Genomic DNA, 24,167 nt, shown 5'->3' with positions numbered 1-24,167 from the left:
CCTCCTCTTCTCCAGGCTAAACAACCCCAGTCCCCTCAGCCTCTCCTCACAGGACTTGTGCTCGAGTCCCTTCACCAGCCTTGTTGCTCTTCTCTGGACCTGCTTCAGCACCTCAATATCCTTCCTGAATTGAGGGGCCCAGAACTGGACACAGCACTCCAGGTGTGGCCTCACCAGCACTGAGTACAGGGGATGTTTTCTTGGAGTTGGACAGAGGCTTGGATACTGATACATCTTTGGACATTGTGTCTAGACACACACAACCCTGTGCCTTGATCTGGATTAGGCAGCTCTGGCAGCAGCATCCCAGTAAGTGTAAAACATCTAATTTTTCAGATACTTCAGTTACAAGCATCTCTGTTCAGATATAACAAATCATGTGGTCAAAGATGGTTTCACAGTTTCAGGAGTCTAATAGCAGTGATATTTTGTTAAGAGAAAAGATACCAGTGTGTTGACATTGATTATATTGAGAATTATAGTGGAGAGTAAGTGAAAACTCCTTCTAGCAGGACAGCATTTAGAATCAGAATGCCCTCTTTTAAACTGTTGCCTATAATCCCTTGTTAGACATGGTATGACTTATTGAATATATTACTCTTCAAATAGGTCTATGAATCTTTGCTCTTAGGACAAGCATTATTACCCTATACAATTTCAATTTCAAATATAGTAGTGATTTCAACCTTGTACAGGACACAGTAGAGAAGGATATCATTCCCCTTCAAATATCCCTGTTACAACAAATATCCTGGGAAAAGCATCATTAGGTTTGTTGTCAGAACAGAACTGAGTTCAGTGGTTTTCAGAGGGACTTCAACTTTCTGTTGTTCTCCTATTGCAAATCAGAAAATTGACCCATTGGATAATTTTAAACAAAGAAAAACATGTATACATGTGTATTTTAAGTTTACAGTAATATAATAATATAACTATACTGGTAACTGGCTCTTTTATAGCACTTTAAAATTCTTCAGAATCATTAAGTAGTTAGTAGAGTAGTTACAAAGAGCAACACTACACGAACAGATTGAGAGTGTGTTGAGCCACTCGGGGTGTTTTGCTTTTTGGTACAAGATAAACATGTGTTGACTTAAGAACATATACTCTGATGATATCTACTTCTTTTAAAATATAGCTTTTAGTATTTTATTGGGGCCTAGCCATTTCTGAAAATAAATTACCTTTTGTTTGTCTATGTATTTGTAACATCTCCCCAAATTAAAACAAGCTCTCTCATTTTTCTGTGTCTGCCTTTCTGAGTTACCCTGTATATGGACCTATAATTTGAATGACTTGTGAAAGAAAGAATCTTAAGGGCCAAGTTTTATTTCTGTTTCGCAGAGATGTTGAGAAGAAGGCACCTTACCAACTTTGGGCTTTGCACTGACAGTTCTGTCAGACTATAGCTGATTTGAGCAGCTGATTCAGGTGTTCCTACACCTAAAAATAGGGCCTAAGCACTGACATCATGATTGAGTATCCATACTAAGCACTGAGCCTTCTTGCACAGTCAGGTGCATGCAAGATAAACGGACGGGCAACTTTAGAAAATAAAAAGTGTCTTTAAGTCTTGTCCAGTATGAATACAGGCCCTGGAAAACTGTGTTCTGAGGTGGACCAAAGTTTCATTGGCAACCATGATTTGGTATCCGGGATGATTTTTACTTGGGGGTCATGAGGCCAAGAAATTCTCAGTGTCTACCTTGGAGGGAAATCTCTGTGGGTTTCTAACAGAAAATGGCAGATGGTCATATTTTTAAATGCTTCTCATTTCCACTTGCATATATGATAGTTAATGAATATACAAGAAGCCTATTTATATTAGGTTCCTAATGTTGCACAGTGATAATTTTTTATAAGGCAAATACAGAAAATCTGTAGTCATAATTGCCACACATGATGGTGTTATTTCAACTAATTACTCTTTAAACGACTCATAATTTTTTTAATACTTCAGCGTTTCATTGAGCTTTTTACCATATCATTTTAGAGCATGAATGTTCAACTGTTTATCTTAAAAGTCATCAAAACCACATCATTGAAACAGCTCTTGTTTTTAACCTGTATGGAGAACTTGAAGTACAGGAACAAAGCTGTCAAATGATTTTTCCCTTTATCAACACTTCTATCACTGTTGACTTTAGAAAACAGAAAGTAAAGTGTCTGTATCCATTGTATGCTGTAAGGCATCGTGTGTATAGAAATTATCACTATGGTGCTTTTCACGGAGTTCAGATATCTCTCTGATTTAAGAGAAATCTAAAATATTGGTTGTTTATTGCATGTTATTCTAAGCCACCACTTTTGTATCATGGCTGTGGAAATATTTGAAGAACATTTCCCCTTCACTTCCCATTAGACTGGAACAAGGGGAACAAGGAAGAACTGAAAACATGAGGAATTATTTTTTTAATCCTATTCAAGTATTTAGAATATTTGTTGGTCATTCAAGGGAAATTCCATAAGCTTTTCAATTTCCCTTGTTTACCCATGCATAATAACAATGCATTCTATGGGTATTTGATAAGAAAATCTATAACCACGGCATGACACTGAAATTCTTATTGAATGTATTCATTTGGGTTTTAATATAAATTATTATACCTTGATGCTTACAACATTGAAATATAGCCCTGAATATGTCACATTTAAGAAGGTATACTTGTAATTATAGATGATTTTGCATGTGATACAAATATAATGCATAAAATGCATTCCAGATACTTTGCAGTGGATATATTATTACAAATGTAAGCATGATAGATAACAAATGGTAGGTTGGTTTTAGCTAAAATACTCAGGTTTATAAATAATACATGCTTCTTTACTGATTTTATGAAAAGGTTAGCTTTGTGAATTCCAGAATATATATTAGAACAACGTATGGAGGAGAAAAGAGTTTTTGAAAATATATCTGTGGCTTACACATTCTCTGAAGTTAAATAGAGCCTGGAACTAGTCTATTCCTTTATTTATCATAGCTGAGAGTCTGAAATGGCTTCCACAGGAAATGTTAAATAATGAATTTTATTATTTATAGAGCTAGCCAACTTTACATCAAATTATTAAAATTATCTTCTTCACAACTGGAGTCACATTAAGCTGCAAAGTGATAGGAATCCATGTGTTTGCAGCAAAGACATACATCTTCATCCCATTTGGTTTGATACTGAATGCCTAAATAACATTTGATAACATAAAAACCCCAATAATTTCCTGATGTAATTGCTAACAAACAGAACAACTTTTTAAGTTAAATATCATGGATAATATATGTAGTATGAACTAATTGTGACCAATGGTAGGTTGTGGCTTTGAGTTAATTATAAATATATTCCTATTGGACTGAAAGAATAATTTTTCTAATTTTATTGCAAAATATAAACTTCTTACAAAGAAAAATTTGCCTAGCTACCTAACTAAGAAATAAATATATGGATATAATTAATTTTGCAAGACACTTTCATGTTTTATTATATTTATAAATATATATACATATATGAACCAATTGTCTACTTAGAGCTGATTGACTTTTTGAAATTCTCATACGAAAACTTTTATAAGCTCTCTGAAGCTTTTTGGTTACCATGGCAATGGTTATCAGACTGTTTAATATAGGACATAATAATGTTACAATTGTGGAAATTCAATCTCCATGGTAAACTTTATAAAAACATAATGCTCTTCTGTTAGATACTCTGAATCACTCCAAAGAGCTGTATTAAAGACAGATTTCACTAACAAATATATTTATAATAATTTATAATCTGTAGCAAAGATCAAAGGTTGCTTGCAACTAATTAGTTGATTATATGAATGTGATCTCTGTGGCAGCAAATTTGAAAGCAGCAAGGAAATTATAATCAAGACATTTGCTATTGTCTCCATTCCAACCTGTTGATGAATGAATGACAGTATAATGCTTCCCAGCTTTTTGATGAGGACATAATGATCTGAAGAATGTCTCATCAAGTTAAAACTACTCAATCTCATCTGTTTAACCTTTTAAAAGTTTAACAGAGTATGACTGTGAATAGAAGTCAGTCTTCTACCTAAGACAGGAACTGGCAATTCAACCTGGTCAACAGGACACTTCAGGTCTATGTGGCCAACATCTTCAGGTAGAGCTGCTGAAAGCTGGAAAGGTGTCTGACCTTTTCACAGTTGCATGTGCAAACTGCAGCCCCTGGCCTCAGAGGACTGTGGGACTCAGCTCAGACACCATGTCTACAGCTCCTGCAGCTCCTGCCCCCAGACATCTGCTGAACCGTGAACAGTTTTGAATATTGCAATGCTATAAAACTTGGAACAAACTCCTTTAGCCCAGAAGATATTTAATTCCTGTTTATACAGGGTGACTAGGGTCAAACCCTGTAAGAGATTGCTGCTCTAGAGGCTTACTCTCCCGGCCCTGGGGGAAGCAAGATACACTCTAGCCAAAGAGATCCTAGTTCTCAGTTGCAAATAACTCCCCAGATTTAAATGTCTGAGTTGTTCCTGTCAAGTTTATTAACCACTGGCAGTCTAATAACAATTAGTAGAGAAGAAAACTGTTCCATTGGCTTGCCATTAGTTTAGCTGCAGCTGGAGACATGAGAGGCATTTGGCAGCTGAGATGACATTTCAGGATTATACCATAGAGGTACAGTGTGCTTTCAGCTGAGTCTGTCTTCAGTGAAATATTAGAATGCTTAATATTTGAATGACCTTTTTCAGGTTCCCAGTTAAATACATTGTGATGAATCAGAACACATAATAATTTCAGCATTTATGATTTCAGGCTGTTAGAGGTCTGACTCCTTTTGTTGCTCTGTTTACTTCTGATTCATATCATATATTATTTCAGAATTGCAAGAAAGAGAAAAATCTTTCTCTTCTTCAAAAAGAACTCTTACATTTTAAGAGCATAGTTAATTAAAGGGCTGGTGGCATGTAGAGGAATTTGTAAAGAAACATGCTGAAGCAGCCTTGTGCTAGGTAACCCAACCTTAATTCTATAATCTTCTTTGGAAAGAAAAATTGTATTTTAAAAATTGGCTTTGTGTCTTTCACAAGGTCAAAATTTTGGAGTATCCCTTGCCTGGGACTGAATCCAGGCACTTCCAGTGCTCAAAAATCTCTCTGATCCTCAGTTGTTCAGAAAATGGGTTGGCTACCTTTGCAAATGTTTTTTTGAACATATATTCATATGCATATATATGCATATAGGCATGTTCTTATACCCTGTGCAGTGGAAAAATCTTCATAATTTCCCACTAACCCTTGTGATGGACAGTTCCTATGTCTGTAGTGACTGAATTTCAAAATCAGTGGCTGGAGATAGAAAATCATGTTAGTTTTGGAACTCATATTTAAACATCTTTCAGAATCTGCCAGTGACCCATTTGTGATAATCCTTCCCTAAAATGTCTTATTTAGAAGCTGATGAGTGTACCTACATATCTCCTTACTATGCTTTCTGATCTTTGCTTCCCCACCACTCCAGGGAAAGTGTGCTACCAGCATGGATACTAATTGGGTTTGGTTTGGTTTGGTTTAGTTTGGTTTGGTTTGGTTTGTTCTAAAATATTATTCATGTGCACAAAGGGCACACAGTTACCCAGTTCTTCACTGTACCCTGCGGTTCAGACTATGGATTAGATGTTCTCAAACAGAAGAGGCCTATGTTGCCGAGAGACTGAACATTCTAACGTAATTTAGGAAAATTGATATGGGGAATTGGGGTGAGAGGCTTGGGGAATGTGTGTCTACTGTGCTAAGAGTAAGGGAATAAATGTTGCTGCTTCTAAAACCTACATTTTCTACGTAACTACTTATAAAACTTACAGAAATTAGAAAAATAAAAAAATCAAAAAGACTAAGGCATCGGTTTGTTGTTCTGTTGCTTACTTGCTTTGACTTACTTTTACATTTACATTTGGCACTTCTATCCATAGTATCTCTGAAATGAAGTTCAGTTTTAATACTGATAAGCAGCACTCTGATAAGCTTTGGCATTGCATTGGTGGAAACAGCATTATTAGTCCAAAGGTTTTTGCCTTTTTATTTTTTTTTTTCCCAAGAAGAAAAGACAACAGTCATGAGTGGCAGTTTTGTCTGACTTCTCTGAGCAACAGAAGAAAGGCAACATCGTGTTCAAGATCATAACCTGTCTACTTAGAAGTAGAGGTTAATCTAATAATATTTGTTGTACATGAAATTTGTTTGGAGAGGATTTCTTTGTGCTTAGATTAATTACCTCATGAAGATGGGGAAACCACATCTTCCATTACTGCTTAACTTGAATTAGTAAACAAACATGCAAGCTTAAGGTGCATTCTTGTGAATACTGAGTTCAGTAAAGTAAAAATGGCTAAGAAAAAGTTCCAAATATAGACAGACTGCAACTTATTTTAACTCAAATAAATAAAGTTTTGATCAGCTCAACTTACAGCAATTCCAGGTTAGACCAGATGTTTGGATATGACATAAAAATTTTGAATAAATAACTTACTTGCTCTAGCTTTCTTCTGATGTTCCTGTATTGCTCACAAACTTACTCTTGCTTACACAGCCCTATAATACTTGCTATACATATTTACAAATAGGAAGTGCATTGATACTAATTACTATCTGTCCTGGGTGTCTAAGCAAGATAAATAATTTCAAAATACAAAGAAGGTTTTATAAGTCATGAATGAACTGAGTCTATTTTTTTAAAGAAAATAGATGTTATAATTCTTACGCAGAAGAATATATCTCGTGGAAAAAGATATTTTTTGTGAAGGTAATAAAACATTCAGATGTCATTGTCAATTATTTTTATAAGAAGATTGAATACTTTTCCTGATTATATTTTTGTTTGCAGGAAAGTACAGAGGGGAGTAGAAGGCTATTATTTGTTACAATATGCCTACCTGTGAATCAATAAATAGTTCAATCATAAAGAAAATTAACTAAACATTTATATTAGTTCAATGGCAACTTGGTTGTACTGGAGAAAACATAAATGTAATCAAAATCCCTAGATTGATTTTGCTGCTAAAAAAGCCTGTTCCTTTCTGTGAAAATTCCTAGGGGACATATATAGACAATAGTTGTGAAACTTTAAAATACTGCAGTTTTTATATATTTTGCTGTTTGTTGTGACACACAAGATAAAGAATATTAAATGTTGGATAGATTTAGGTTTTAAGCTACAGAAGTGTTTCAGATAATGATGAATTGTTTTTCCAGAGGAAAATGAAGCGTTTTCATCAAAACATAAATTTGAAAGGATATAGGAATTCACAGAAGGCAGATGGTATTCAATACACTTGTTAAATTTCTGGAAAGAAAGATGATGTAGGAGGTGAAACAATGTCCTTAAAAGAATGACACAGGTCACCATAGGATATTCAAGGTAATAGACTTATAATTCAGTAAGTTGTAGATTTTTTTATTTGATCTGTGAATTTTCTACTTGTGTTCTCTTTCTTCTCTTCTGCTTATTTGTACAGTTAAGATACTTTGTCATTACAAATACCTAGTTTAAGGACAGCTCTTTGTCTTATCTTTCACCTCTACATGCAGTCAACAAGAGAGGAAACCACACTTTTTCAGTAAGCACCTATATCACACCACTTGATGCTAGCAACTTGTAATGACATCTTTAGATTATGCATATTATTTGGCTTTTTATTCATAAATCAAAAGGGAAAAAGCCCAAGAAACGTAACCATCTCTTAAGAATTTTGCATATTTACTACAGTGTTGGTAAAACCTATTACAAATGACTATTCTTCAGTAGGGATGCTTTATCAATTTGACAATATTTTTTCATTCTATCTTTTTTTTCTCCACAAATAGATTTTGTGTATTTAATAGGTTTGATAGGTTTATTGTGGTTAATTCATTATATGAAACAGGAATTTCATGCATTTTCATTTTCTGCTTGTTCTTCAAGCAGGAGCCAACTTAGTTTTCATTGTCATTCCATTTGCTTCTTGAGGCACAGCATGATTAAAAAATACTCATTTTCCCAATAATCTGCTTTAAGATTTCTCTCCATTTCTATATTATTCCCTTTCCTCTCTCCCCAGATAATGCTTGACAACTTGCTGGCAGCAAATGTTAAAGTGACTAATCATGTTACATCCTCTGCAAATGTATTGTGGTAAAATATAGTCAAGAAAAGTCATTTCTGGCAGAGTCCTGGCTTCAGGAACCAGGTCACTAATACACAGTGGCTGGATGGAGAAAGAGCCCTGGTTCTTGACTGATGTAATGTGAACTGTACCAAAAACATCCTCCTCAGCCTTCAGCTGAAGGCAAAGACTCTATATGTGTGTAGCCTCCAGCAAAATGCAAGTGAATTAATCAGGAGACAATGGAGAGAAACTTGAGGATTAACGTAATTTTGAAAGGGTCATTAAAAAAGTTTCCAGCAATTCACATAGCATTAAGGAATTATCATGGCCAGAGCATTGCTGTTTCATAAAACTGGAATACTTTATTTGGCAATACGTCTACAGGTAAATGTATAAACTGCGTGAGTAAAAAAAAAATTTAAAAAAAGAGTTTTAAAGTTTAATATGCAACTTCTATCAAGACAATATATTCTAAATTTTCACTGTTAAAATATTCAGAAGCACGTGGAATTAGTTCTGAAGTTAAATTACCAAATCATGGTTGTTAAGAATATGCTTTCCCTGTTAGAGTTTGTGCAGTGACAAGACTATTTCAGGCAAATGCAAGACATCATATTGTGACCTTTTACCAAACAGGCACTTCTCATAACTGTAATTGCCTTGGGCTACTGAATGCTACTATTACTCATTTTCACAATGATTGTACCCATATTTGAAAAGATGTGTCATATATCTTGAATGCCCAATTTACAATAGTCTGGTATGATTACAGCTAATTAAATCAGATGGGAAAACTGTACTTAATCATGTTAATTGCTTGAATGAAAAGATTCAGAAATTTGTGGATAAGACCTATAAAATACTTCCCATATTTGGGCTCACTGTGAGCCCAAACTGTGAGGTTTTTGGGTTTTTTTCTTCAAGTTTTGTACCCAGTATTGTTCACAGTTTTGGGAAGTGGGGATCTTTTGCTGATTTTTCTTCATTAAAATACAATTAGGAATTTCTTTTTCATTTATTATCTAAGGGGTTTTTTTCAAAATATCTGAGTCAAGGATGCCTACCAGAAAAAAAAAAAAAATCCATCCTCTCAGCTGTTGCCCCTGCATTATGATTAGGAAAAAAAAGTTTTGAGTGTGCAACTATATCTTTGAAATTTTATTTCCCTTTTTGTTTTGTTCTGGGGCCTTAGACATCCATTCCTCATGAAACAACCAACTTACTTCAGAGGAGCTCCAAGACAATGAGTTAGTTTGCTCAGCGTTACTTATCTGTTACTTACATATAAAACAGAAGAACAGGCTACTGGGTTTGTACCAGTTGACACATTGTGAGACTGGTCTCAAATTGGACCAACTGGCCCAGAGGCAGATCTTGCTCCCTGCAAACCAGTATAGAAGTTGAAAGCACTGCTTCTGATTTTAGTGCAAGTCCTCTATGTCTGTCTAAAGAGCTGTGGGTCCTGCATAAAGATCAACTTTGAAAATCTGTGGAAATTATTTCTGCTGAGGAGTTCAGTGGTTGAATGTAAAATATGGACATACTGAGCAGCTGGAAAATCTTTCTGAAAAATGAAGATGTTTAAGAAGTTACCTTATGTTAGAGTAGGTTAATACTTCTATAAGCACATAATTCTTAGCAGATGGAAGAACAACAGGGGGGTTGCATATTTTAATTTTCACTTCTCAAAAACAGCAATTCTTTCTGCTTATAGACAGAAGCTATCAGACAGTCTATTTTATTTCCTTGAATGTCCTACTTTCATTAGAGGTCAGTGTTATTTGTCTGCTAATTGTTCAAAATTTTAGTCATTCTAGCATTACAGAACTGTGGCATGGTAGCTGTTAACACTATCTAACCATCAACAGTTTATCAAGAGTTATCAACAGACCATCAACAGTGTCTGCAGATCTGCAGATCTGTACAGACAACAGCTCATACAGAAAAGTACAAAAGCTTATTAATGAGGTAAAATCATTTTACTAAGTCCATCTTAAGGTGCATTTGCAATAATAAAAATGCTAACATGCATGTACATGATCTCACAATATCTGATTGTTCTTAACTTCAAAGTAATTTTTTCTGATGTTGATTCCTAAAATGAAAGAAGTCTATTTTATGAAATAATTCTTGGGATTAAAAACATATTTCAAATGTGCCTATGTCTACTGCCAATGCTCAGCTATTAATAGCTTGGCTACCACTTGCAGGGAGCTTTTAGTAAGTCTGTTTTTTTCAAATAATGACAACACTTGGCAGAGAAATTGGCCCTTATTTTCTTGTAAAAAGTTTAGCAGTCAACAGCCTGTTTCAGAAAAGTTCGAGAATCTAATTGTCATGTAAGTTCGTATGGCAGAACTCCAGCATGAGGTCCTTCTCTCGTGGGCAAAGAAAAAGTGGATGGGAACAAAATTCTTCACTCCAAACATCTTTACTTTAGAAAATACAGCAAGATGCTTAGGAAGATTAAAAATCATTGATATAACAAAAATTGTTTCTTTAAGGTTCTTTGAACACGAGTTGATTATTTTACCCTGCTTTGAGCAGGGATTTCAGGCTAGATAACCTCCAGGCTGAGGTCCTTTCCAACCTCAACCAGCCTGTGATTCTGATATTTCACACCATAAGTACACTCTTAAAACTCTCTTTGAAATTTCCACATGTTGATAAGGTATTCTGATTAATGTATGAATAAGACACCAGATATTTCCAAAATTTACAATTTCTCAGTGACGCTTTCTATTAAAAAAGATTAATTGCAGCTTGCTTTTAATATCTTTACAATATTTCTTTGTCCAATATGTTTTTTTTTAAATCTGTCCAAATTTGTACTTGGCAATTTTCTGTCATGATTTTCCATACACTCATACTTTTTTTTTCTTTTCCTTGCACTGCATTGTTTTGTTCTCTGATGTATATGGTTTGTTTTGGTTTGAAGCATGTAACAAAGGTAAATCTTCTACTTTCTCACCTTTCCCTTCAAAAAACAAGAAGGTAGGAGAAAAAAGGTATGCATACATCCAAGACCATACATTCACTGTGAATCCTTTTGCCTTCCACATTTGCTTCCTAGCATGAAGTTTTCCCTCAGAAAATGACTATGGCATGGCTCCAGAGTTCTTTCACACCAAAAATTCTTTCAATTTCTTTGTGATTTCTGATAGCTTTAGAGTACTTTAAAGCCAGTTGTACTCTGAGAATGAAAATACAGTATAATGTATGTGACTTCACGTAACTTTTAGTCTTTGTTTCTTATTTTTCTGTTGCTGTTGTAAGTGAAATATGTTCATTTCAAATTTATCAGAAGCAAGTCTGACTGAACAACAATTTAACTTGTAGCATATTGATGAATATTTTTGAAATATGCATGAAGGATAAATATATACATATGGAATTAGTTTGGGACACCATCAATACTTGATAAATTCACTTCTGTCAAAATAAGTAGAAAAGTAATGATAGGGGAAAAAGCTTCAAGTGCTGCAAGAACTTGAAGAATTGCACTTTTACGTCAAGCGGTTAACTTCACTAGAAATGTGTGATGTTGTGTTTTCCTCCACTCTTATGCAAAGTGATTTTGGAAGTAATTTACTTTCCTTTCTCATTTTTTTTCTCTCTGAAGATACATGATACATAGTCCTAACACAGAAAGTACCCTTGAGTTTTCCTTTTCTAGAGTGCTTTATCATTCTCTATTGAACCTCCACTGTGGTGGGTTCTACATTGGCAATTTGTGATTAGTTCACTCAATGACTAATTTAAGTTAGTGCAGTACAGCCTATTAAGTTTGCCACAGTTTCCTGTTACATCACCTTTTATTATGTGTTCCCTGGTGCTCAGCTCTAAACAACTATAATGAGACTTTAACTGAATTTTTATTGCACAAATAGGAAAGTTAAACAGAGGTAAAGAAAGTAGAGAGGAACCCCATAAACATGACGTTTCTCAAACCACTAAAACCAAAAAGTAATAGCAATCAACTTTTTTAGTTTATTTGAAAAATAGTGTCATTATTTATTTTTTTGGCACTGATCTGCCCTTCAGTGTTTTTTCCCAAGGTTATATATTATGAATCAGGCATGAGGAGGGCCTGTGGTAGCTTTTGAAGTCCCAGTGAAACCCATTTGTGATAGTAAAAACTCTGCCATCTTACCTGTATTGTGTAGGATACAATACAGGAGACATCTGCCATGTGTGCCACCACCAAGTGTTATAAGTAAATTAAACCTCTGTGGGAGGCAATAATTTCTGGATTCTCTGTGGGAGAAGTTATACGGAAGAAAACAACAAATATTGTAACTATACATACCTGAGATATAACTGAGTCAGAAAGAAAATGTTAGAATTGTATTTTGACTCTTTTTACATGACACAATTTTGTTTAATTTTCCTAAATACCAGATATCTGTGGGGTACAGTGGCAGCGTGATTTTCAGAGACTTTGAAAATTCATCTTGTTGCCTGTCTGCATATTTTAGTAATCAAAATATAGACCTTTAAAATACTTGTTTCTTATGCCTCAAACCTTGTAGAAGATACTAATAAAATTATTATATAAAACATCCATATAAAATATAAAACATCCATAAACCCACTCTTGCATTAGTGAATACCTGTTTCTATTTAAAGTATAAGAGAAAGGGAGTAGTCTAGTCTTTTTCATTTTGTCGGCTGTACTGCTTCTTTCCAAGTTTAGTTTACTTTTTCTTGGAATATGGGTCCTCTCTGGAACGACACAGAATACCTGGTTACCTGGGATATGGAAAAGGCTCATGTACTCAACCACTTTTTTAACTTGGTCTTCATCTTCACTGTTCTCCAGCCACACTACCCAAGTCATAGAAGACAAGTACAGGGACTGGGAGAATTAAGAACCACCCGCTGCATGAAAAGATCATGTTAGAGAATATCTCAAGTGCACAAGTCCATGGGATCTGATGAGGATATGCATCCTTATGTCCTGAGGGAACTGACAGATGAAGTGGCTAAGCCACTATCCATCATATTTGAGAAACTGGGGCAGTCCAATGAAGTTCCCATTGATAGGAAAAGGAGAAACATAACTTCCTTTTAAAAAAGCTAAAAAAAAAAAAGGAAGACCCAGTAAGTCTCACCTTAGTCTCACCTCAGTGCCTGGCAAGATCATGGAGCAGATTCTCCTAGAAACTCTGCTAAAGGCATGTGTAAGATAAAAAGGTGATTGGTGACAACCAACACAGGTTCACTAGAGACAAATTGTGTCTGAAAAATATGGTGGCCTTTTATTGATGGAGTTATGGTATTAGTGGATAAAGGAAGAGTGACTAACATCATCTACCTGGATGATGTGCAAAGTATTTGATACCATCCTGCATGACATCCTTTTCTCTAAACTGGAGAAACATGCATTTGATGGATGGATAAAAAATTGGCTGTATGTTTGCACTCAGTGAGTTGCAGTCAACAGCTTGATGTCCAAGTGGAGACCAGTGATGAATGGTGTTCCTTGGGGGCAGGTATTGTGATCAGCATTGTTTAAAATCTCTGTTAGTGACAGGGACAGTGGGATGGAGTGCACCCTCAGCAAGTGGGTGATGCTGATGACACCAGGCTGTGTTGTGTGGTCAGCGTGCTGGGCCTACGTGAAATTCATGAAGTTCAACAAAGTCAAGTGCAAAGTCCTGCACCTGGATTAGGGCAATCCCAAACTCAAGGACAGGCTGGGCAGAGAATGGATTGAGAGCAGCCCTGCCGAGAAGGACTTGAAGGTTTTGGTTGACAAGAAGCTCAATATGTGCTCACAACCCAGAAGCCAACCGTGTCCTGGGTTGCATCAAAAGAGGCATGACCAGCAGGTCGAGGGACATAGTTCTCCCCCGCTTCTCCACTCAGAAACCTCACCTGAAATGCTGCATCCAGCTCTGGGATCGTCAGCACAGGAAGGACATGGACCTCTTGGAGTGAGTCCAGAGGAAGCCATCAAGATGATTAAAGGAATGGATCACCTCTCCTGTGAGGGAAGGCTGAGAGAGCTGGGGTTGTTCATCCTGGAGAAGAGAAGATTCCAAGGAGACCTTATAGCAGCCTTACAGTACCTGAAGGGGGGCTAGAAAAAATCTGGACATAGACTTTTACAGGGTCATGAAGTGATAGCACAAGGGGAAATGGCTTTAACTTGAAAGAGGAAGGTTTATATCAGACATAACGAAGAAATTCTTCACTGTGAGGGTGGTGAGACACTGAAACAGGTTGCAGAGAGAAGATCATTCCTGGAGGTGTTCAAGGCCAGGTTGGATGGAGTTCTGAGCAATCTGGTCTAGTGAAAGGTTTCCCTGCCTGTGTTGAAGGGGTGTTGGAACTAGGTGATCCCTAAGGTTTCTTCCAACCCAATGTGATTATTTGAATGTAATGTAGAAGCAGAAGGTATCACCTGTTGTTCATTTGACTTAGAAGACCTTTTTCTCTCCCTCTGATATAGCAGCTTCCTGTACTGCCTGTGGAGGCATTGTGTCCCAATGTTTACTGCCTAAATATTAATTGTAACGCAGGGCCTATTTTTATTACTGAGAATTTAAGAGTATTAAACAGAGATATGAGTCCTTGGGGCAGACTATTCCTAGCCCGTGCACTACATAGCAAAGATATGGCTATTACTGCTGGATAACAATTTCTATTTGCCTTCTTTCTCTACTTAAAAGACCCAGAGCCATGTAATGTAATAGCTACTACACTCAGCTGTTTGTGGAATGGAAATTTATTCCTTGCTATCAAAATGGAACACAAGGATGAAATATTTCCAAGGGACAATCTCCCAATCAGTATAAGTATTTTCTCATGAAAACAATTTTTTCCTGTTCTTGCTATGATTTTTATTTGTCATCTGTAAAAATTTCTACATTTATGATTTGATCTTTTTCTTTCTTTATGACTCAGTAAAATCTACTTCATTTCTTATAGGAGTGTTACAGATCTACACTTTCAGGTTCCATACAGGTTTGGGGTTTTTTTATTATCTTGTGGTTGAAGTGACAGCTATTTTTCTCATTTCTGCAGCATGGCATGTAATGTACTTTGAACATAAAGGGAAAATTCAACAACATAAACAGAATCAAAGAGTACTTGTATGCAAAATGGCTCATGCTGCTACTTTCTACACAGACTCTGCATTACAGATTTGTTTTCCATTGGGAAAGAGTCTAACTTGCTGGAAAACTGAGTTTTCAGCCAAAGAAAACTTTTCAGGGAAGTCACTTTCTTTCCAGGGATTCAGATTCCTACTCCTAGATTTACCCAAGCATTATGGTACCAAGTGGGATTTACAAAAGCGTAGGACATAAACAAAAGGGGATCCATATCAAGTCATGAGTTTTTGAGAACTGGCATGACACTCAGGCTGCTAAGTATCTACCCCATCTTTGGAAACTGGATTAAGGCTCCTGAATCCCTAAGGATATGCTACAGAGAAGTATTGTGCAGCAGCATGTAGCTCAAACACTAGAAGCAGCACAGATCTGTTAGCAGTGCACTCTTCCCTCACTCACCAGCACACTGTAGTGAACTTCTGAAATAGTCTTTTAGCCCAGACCCCTCAGTGTCCTAAAATGTCCTTTCTAGTGGGGTTCATACACCTCTGTATAACACTGAACAGTGCCTTGTAAACAAACTCCAAAACAGATTAGAAAATTCTAACATATTTAATGAGTCCCTTAGTTGAAAAGGTTTGTAGTATTTCTTATCTTCTAGTTTCAGCCTTGATTCAAACCAAAATATTGCAAAAAATAAAATGCTTGTACCACAAGAACTAAGAAGCAAAAACCTACACAGACAAAGACGAATATTAAGGAGATCTTACTCTAAATGTTGCATCAAAAATGAATAATTTTATTTTAAACACAGAAACACCAAAATAATATGTCATGAGTTTTCCTTTAGATATTTCTTCCAGGAAATATACACATTTCTACTGAAAACTTCAGAATTAAAAAATGTCTGAATAACCTTTACTTTTCTGTGTAAACAACATGTACATTCCAATAAAAATCCATCCTTAGATTCAGAAGGAATAACAAGTTTGGGGAAAACCAAAGGAAAGCCTTCCAATTCTATTTCCTCTAGCCTAAGGTATTTGATTATGAAGACAAGAGTGCAATAATAATCAAGAGACTTATTGTGAATTTATGATGGTACAGATTCCGGAAAGAAATAGGATGACATAGATTTATAACCAAAGAAAACTCGTATGCTTCTAGCCAGAGAAAAGTAATGTGCAGATGTTTAACAGGCATGAATTTCCTTAATTAATAAAAATAACTTTGCCCAACCACTGTTTTCTGTTTCCAATGAAGAGTAAGAGAAGATCTATTTGGGGGGGGGGGAGGGATCAATTAAAGAGTAAAATTCTCTCATCATTTCCTAGTTACATTGTCTGGGAAAAAAAATCAAGCATGATGCTCATTGTTTGCCAGCAACAATGTGTTTTATCAACTTGTTTCTAATTACAAGAGGGAGCTTTGTGTTGTTTGTTTGTTTGTTTTATGTAATAGGAATATTATTTCAATAAGATTTTCTTGTTTTGTAGTTTGTTTTACAGACATTTTATATATACACAACTAGAGTGGATTTTTTTATACACCAAGCATTAAATATGGTTGTGTAACCACCAGCTCTGATAACATTTCTGCAGACCAAATGTTTATCATGTCTAATCTCTGTTTGTTGCCAAGTAACTGTATGATACGTGCTAATATAACATCTGCCATACTGGGTTTGCATAGAGAGCTTTCTTTAAAGCTTGGCACATCAAATGGACAATATGTGTCAAATATTATTGTTCTCAAGCATGCTCTCTCTCCACTTATATTGACTGTGTAACTTTTTTCGTTTTAATATCCTATGATAGACCTTGATTTCCTACATTCTTACAAAACAGAAAAGCTACAGTAACTAAAACTGTGCTGCTAAGGCTTCAGACGAGATTTGTATAGAGATAATGCAAACCTGAAGTCCTCTGTGCCAGGATGTTTGCTGTTATAATGGGAGGGTCTGAGCACACAGTAGAGAACCAGACAGAACATCTGTATGATAAACTTTAGAGTTGTATAGTGCAATTACTATGTCCCCCATCCCATCTGCTGCATGGACACTAACTACTGAGGATATCCAGGGAATTCTCTAGACTTTCTAAGCCTGTTTGAAAAAAAGCAAATATTTGCTAAAAATTAAACAGCAAGTGGAGAACTACTAGAGGTATTTTGGTCAGATCCCCTGCTCAGAAAAGGATCAGTCAGGGTAGGTTGCTGAAGGTCATGTCCATTTGGGTTTTGAGTATCTCCAATGATGGACACTGCAGCATCTCTGGGGAATGTGTTCCTGTGCATGACCACCTGTGTAGTGAACACTGTTTTTCTTGTGTTGAAGTGGAATTTCCTGTGTTTTGTGCTGCTGCCTCCCATCTTCTTCCTTAGCACAGCTGAGAAGAGCGTGGCTCTGTTGTCTTCTCACTTCCCACTTCCGCCATTCCCACATGGTTTTTTACATTGGACAAAATCCCTTTGAGTGCCCTCTTCTCTGGGATGAGCAGTCTCAGCTCTCTCTCCTTGTCTGAAATGCTCCAATCCCGTAATCTTCAAGGTGGCCCTTCATTGTCCTTATGTCTATATCTCTCTTGTACTGGAGGGTCCAGCCCTGAAACAGTGCTCCAGATGTGTCTCATCACAGCTGAGCAAAGGAGAAGAATGACCTTCAACCTGCTGGCCATGCTCTCCTTGATGCAGCCCAGGGTGTTGTTGGTCTTCACTGCTGCAAGAGCACATTGCTGCCTTATGGCTAATTTGTTCTCTGTGAATCAAAGGTCCTTCCCTGCCAATCTGATTTTCAGCTGTTTGTTTGGACTGAAGTTTGGAATTGCTACTCCCCAGAGACAGGACTTGCCATTTCACCTTGTTGAACTTCATGAGGTTCCTGTCAGACCATTTCTCCAGCCTGTCAAGGTCTCCTGAGTGGTAGCACACATCTGGTTTGTCATCAACCACTCTTCCCAGTTTTGTGTTCTGTTATCTGGGTCACTAAAGATAAACAGTGTTGAACCACCATTGATCCTTGGGATACACTGCTGGTCCAGGCCTCCAGTTAGACTTTGTGCTGCTGGTTGCAGCCCTCTTTAGTCCAACAGTTCACTCAGCTTTCAACTCATCTTACTATCCATATACTTAGTCCATACTTCACAAGTTTGTCAGTGAGACAAAAGCCTTGTAAAGTCAAGATAAACAGCATTGACTTCTGTCTGCAGGCCTACTGAGCCAGTCATCTTGTCACTGAAGGCTACCAGGTCAGTTAAGCGCAATTTCCCTTTGTAAATCCATGCTGACTACTCCCAATCATCATCTTGTTCTTAATGTACTTGGAAATGGTTTTCAGGACTATTTGTTCCATCAACTTCTTAGAGATCAAGGTAAGGCTAGCCAGTCTATGTTCCCAAGTTCCTCCTTCTAGCCCTTCTTGAAGGTTAGGAGTGATATTTACTTTCTTGCTGTCCAAAATCTCTCAACTTTAAAACAAAAACCATGCCTCAATGGAGCAGATCAAAAAAAGCCATCCAAGAGGACAAAAAAGACCAAGTCGTCTCAATGAGAAGTACAAAAATAAAAAAAACAAAAGCCTTCTCACTGTTCATAAAAGTATAAACCATGGATTTTTTTCAATTTTTCGGTCACAAGAATGTCCAAATTTCTAGCAGAGCAAAGACATACTCAGAAGACCTAATCACTGAAATCACTTGGAAAACAAAAGAGGTTTATAACTCTAAGACAGAACTAGAGCAGAGAGAATTAGAGCAGGTCACCTTTTAAATCAGACGACTTTAAAATAGAGGAACAGAATTAAAGGTTGTCTTCAAATCCTGAAAGTGAAAACTCTATGAAATATGTAAAACCTTTAATTGCAAGGCCTTTAAATGTCAGCTCACTGGAAGAGTTGAAGTGGTCAGGGTGCATTGGGTCCTATTCCCTTTACAAGGCTTCCTCAGAGGCTGAGATATCTTGCTTTGAAATGTCAGCATTATCAGCAGAAAGATTTAATTATGAAAGAAAAAAAAACAGAGAGTATCTAGAATTTGTGTTCAAAGGCTGTGAGCTACTGTATTTCTAAGAACTATCTGCCCTAACTCTCGAAGAAGGAGAGAATAATAAAAGCAAGGCAGGGACAGTTTCACAGTGTTACCATTCCTAAAATCAGCATTCTACTGATGCTACTTTTAATGAGGTACTTTAAATTGTGGCTGGAAAAGGCTTCAGACAGACAAGGACCTGGGAATGCTGGTCCATAGACAGCTGAACATGAGCCAGGAGTGTACCCAAGTGGCCAAGAAAGCCAACGACAACCTGGCTTGTATCAGAAATAGTGTGTCCAGCAGGACCAGGGCAGTGATTGTTCCTGTGTACTCGGCACTGGTGAGGCCACACCTTGAATCCTGTGTTCAGTTTTGGCCTCTCACTACAAGAAAAACATTGAAGTGCTAGAATATGTCCAGAGAAAAGGCATTGGAACAGGCTTCGTAGGGAAGTGATGGAGTCACCATCCCTGTAGGTCCTTAAAAGACCTGCAGATGTGACCCTTAGGGACATGGCTTAGTGGTGGACTGGGCAGTGCTGGGTTAACAGTTGGACTCAATGATCTTAAAGGTCTTGTCCAACCTCAATGACTCGTTGATTCTAAAACACTCTGCATTTACTTGGTTTTGAAATCTAAATCTGACACAGAATACACAAATAATAGGGGAAAAAAAAAAGGAAACTATTGCTAAATTTCAAGGGGAAATTATAATGATTGTGAAAAGATTGAGGACAAGAAATAACAGTGAATACTTAAATTCAATGTCAAGTGTGAAGGTAAGCTGAAAAAGAAATGTAGGTATCACTGAATAATTCCACTGTATAAATGAGTTTTTCTGGGGGTCATCTGGTAATAAGAATAGAGTAATTGTTAAGAAAATGTATATTTGGTCTAGCCACAGAGAATATAACTTCCATCCCCATATTTTCTGTATTTTAATGCAGAAATAAAAGGAAAGATAACAGATTAAGGTAATTTTATGAGAAGTGAATCTATGATGATATGCAGAGAAGTTTTAATAATGTGTTGCAGAATGCTTGCTTGTTGATAATGTGTGAGTCTGGCCTTTCATAACTGTTTGACTAAATCTCATGGTTTATGTAACTCTCCGTTTTGCTTCATGAATATGACATCTATTCAGGTAGCCCAGGTGTTAAGAGCACTGAGTATGTTTCTATTTCTTTCACAAGCCTTATACAAGATTTAAAAACATACCACTTCACTGAAGACTCTTCTAAACAAAGGTGTAATCTAACATGTAGATATAGGAGCAAATTCCCTCATGGGTTATAACCATTCCCACTGAATGACATGCTGGTGAGCTTCATCATTAAGCTGAAATACCGGGGGATCTACTGGTGGAAGTGCTCCTTGATGCATCATTTAATTATTTTGTTAACAAGAGCTTTTATCTTCATTAAATACACTGATAATATATCACCTGCTTTTTTATAGCAACAACAGCAGTGACCATCTCTTTTTTTTTCCTTTTTTTTTTTTCAGATGGTCTGACACCTCTTAGATACAAGTGCAGGGACATGTAGATGGACCAGGCTTTAGCATACCGATCATGCAGAAAGACCAGGCTTTATAATGACATCCTTTTCACAGATCTACCTAGAAAATCTCATTTCCATTATCTCGCTTTAGGAATCAGTTTTGTACAGAAACAGTGTTGTAGTGCAGAGAAACTTTATGCAAGAGAAAAAAAAGAATTTGGGTGTTTTAGATTCTTCAGCGTTTTTGTGGGTTTTTTTCTTCAGTCTTTTTGTGTTTTGGGTTTGTTTTTTTTTTGTTTGTTTTTTGGGGTTTTTTTGTGGAAGAGAGGGAACCCTCTCTCTATAATTAAACAATTTTAGGATCAAAGCCTTGCTTTATTCCTACTCTTCTTCTTTATAAGATCAATATATAAATTCTAGATCTACCACACAGAAGGAGACCAATACTATCAAGATGTTAGACTGATATTTCACTCAAAAGTTTAACTACATTTACTCTTTGGTTCTTTTGTATTTCAAGACTCTATTCACATCTGCTATGGCAGCATTTTGATTATTTGTACTTTTTCCTCGGAGATAATCACTGGGAAATGTCACTGTGTGTTCAAGAAAACTAACATCTCTGAAGTCCTAGGGGTAGCACAAGTGTCACATCAGATTCAATTAGCGATGAGCAGATAATGAAAACCCCAACATCTGGTTGCATTTGCTCTTCTCCAGTATTCAATGTGTTGTTAATCACAGGGAACTCACAGGATTAAAATATCTTAAAAGGCTTCTTAGAAATATTCCTCCTGTCTTTTAGATTTCATTTTAACAGTGCCTCTTTTCTATATGGATCACGGAAACTTTTGCATAATAACAACCTCTTTATTAGTTACCAGTTTAGCTGCTTCTGCACTTCCTTACAGGAAGGGCAAATATTCTATTGAATATATTATATAGTTCTTTTTAGGAGAATTTTCTTATGTAAAAAAATTAAGGATTGTAACCACTCTGGGAAAAACCTCAGAAGAAATTATTAGGTATGAAAAATAAAGACCATTTTCATTTGTATGCTCAAGGAATAGGAGTGGGGGATTGTTTTTTTCTAATATGTGGTAAAAAGACAATGACACAGACATAAACTGAGAAAAGAGAGAGACTTTTTTGTCTCTCAGTGCAAGATTTATGTGAACATTTCAGAAGATAAAAGCTGATCTTCAGTCAGTCATAGTGATAACTAAGTCACATTAGACAGCTCATTTACTGTCATATGCCTATGGCTTCACAGGCATGTCTTCAGTATCCTTGTACGTATCTGCCCTCTGTTTGAACTGCTTGATTCAGAGTTCACACAGTGAAGCAGAATATTCTTAGCGGGCTGCTGTGCAATTCATGGCATACGTGATTTTAAATGATGCCCTTGTGAATGACAACTAATCTGAATGTAACTGAGAACTGAGATTTAAGGTTGTTAGGAGGCTCAAACATGTATAAAGAATTCCCTTCTTATGAAAGACCCTGCCACATATTTATTTTTTAAAAGGCAGTGATTTCTCTAGAGATATATCTGAATATATGTGGCTATATCTATGTAAGGAGGAATAAAGAAAAAAACCCAACACCCTTGCATTGCATTACTTTCTTTTGCTCTGAGGAACCTCAGAGTTCTCAGTATGAATATTCATCTGGACAGTGACTGTGTAGGTTAATGTTTCAAGAGTGCAGCTTCAGGCTGCACATAATTAATTTTATTGCAGTCTACTGTAGATTACTACAACTGCATTATTTCTTTTACAGGCATTATTATTAAAAAGGAGAAACCAAGCATAAAAGTATACATTGGTGTTTTCCAAGGCACTGTAATTATCAACTGAAATACTATAGTTTTTCCTCCTATTCTCATAATTACTTATGATTCCTAAATATGACAATCGATTTCATCATTTCACAGCTGATGGCTTTCCAATGACTGTGCTTTATTTCAAGAGTTCTCTCATGAAAAAGACACATAAACATAGCAATCTAAAACCCAAATCCATTGTTTTACTCTAATTTCAAACCTCTCCACCGTTGTTGGTATAAGATTATCATGCTTGACAATGCTTGAATAAATGCTGAGATGTGGGAGTTGGAGGGGCGAGCACACCACATGCACTTCACAGCAAAGCAGTGGCCAACTCTGAGAGCATGTGGAGCAGGCAGCAGTGCCAGGTACTGTCACAGAATCATAGAATGGTTTGGGTTAAAAGGGGCCTTAAATATCATCTTGTTTCAATACCCCTGCCATAGGCAGGATCACCTTCCACTAGAGCAGGTTGCTCAGGGCCCCATCCAGCCTGGCCTTGAACACCACCAGGGATGGAGCATCCACAACTTTTCTGGGCAATCTGTTCAGCTTTATAGCCAGTCAGACCTGATATCCCTCCTCTGACAGAAGTGCCTTGTTTCCTCAATCATTTACCTATGACAAAATTTACACCACAAAGAGAGGAGAAAAAGAGACATAAGCTCAGAAAATTAGCAGGAAGGCATACTGGAATGAGGAATTCTCTTAAATTTCTACAGGTAAGCAAAGAGGTGGAGCAACTTTTTGAACTGTGGGGTGAATTAAAAGAAATAGCGTAGACTTCAAGAAAAGAACTCCATGTTTTTGATGTCCCTTGATTTCAAACTGTAGGAATATTTTCCTTCACATAGTAATGAATTCTTCCCCCTACTTAATCCTGTGCTATAATTGTATCTTCCAGGGGCATGTCAGTATTTTTTTCTAGAAATGGTCTAAGTTCATAAACACAAGAGATTTAATCCTATTGTATTATCTCAAATCTCAGAAAAATCAGAAGAATTTTCATCCTCAAAAAGTAATTTTTACTTCAATAAAATCGTTGAATAAGATATTTTCTAAAATATATATAGCTCAGACTGGCCAAGTAAGGCAGCTATTCACGTGAATTTTTGCCCTTGAAAGAAATATCCAGATAATAATCTGTCTTTCTGAGTTGCAGACAATCCCACACAGCCCTGTCTTCCTCTAAGAAATTAAAAATGTTTGTAATTATTTTCAAGGGAGCATATGAGACCATTTTGTAAAACGGATGTAAATACAGATCTTTGAAATTCTCATTTTTCTATTATAAAGCTTGTGCGTTTGAGGCAGTTGCACTTTGATGTCCAGATTAGCGCTATTTTGATGTACAGTCTGAACTAAGATTTCTTCACTATGTGTGTCAAATTCTAACAGGTGGCTGGTCTCTTCAAATAACTGTGTTTTTCACAGAGCAAATGTATGTATGTAGCATGTGACCATGTGCATCTAAAGCTAAAGCAGCAACATAGGAAGAGGAGAATGGAAGTAGGTGGCTGATGTAAAAATATTATATTCTGGCTAGTTTCCATTTGGGTGACTGATTGTGTGGCTCCTGGTTTCACTACCATAAGACAAATTGTTCAATATATTTCAAATGTGCATCCAATCTGATAGACA

At 36.5% G+C, this 24,167-nt stretch overlaps 1 protein-coding gene across 3 annotated transcripts in view; it reads left to right on the top strand.

Annotated features, from left to right (window-relative positions):
• IL1RAPL1 (interleukin 1 receptor accessory protein like 1) overlaps positions 1–24,167 on the top strand; it is a 701,789-nt gene that overhangs the window by 506,898 nt on the left and 170,724 nt on the right. The window lies entirely within an intron of this gene.

This window comes from Chiroxiphia lanceolata, chromosome 2 (assembly GCF_009829145.1).
Source record: "Chiroxiphia lanceolata isolate bChiLan1 chromosome 2, bChiLan1.pri, whole genome shotgun sequence".
NCBI classification, from domain to species: domain Eukaryota; kingdom Metazoa; phylum Chordata; class Aves; order Passeriformes; family Pipridae; genus Chiroxiphia; species Chiroxiphia lanceolata.
Note: the sequence above shows the minus strand (reverse complement) of the source record. Positions and strands in the feature narration are given on the sequence as shown.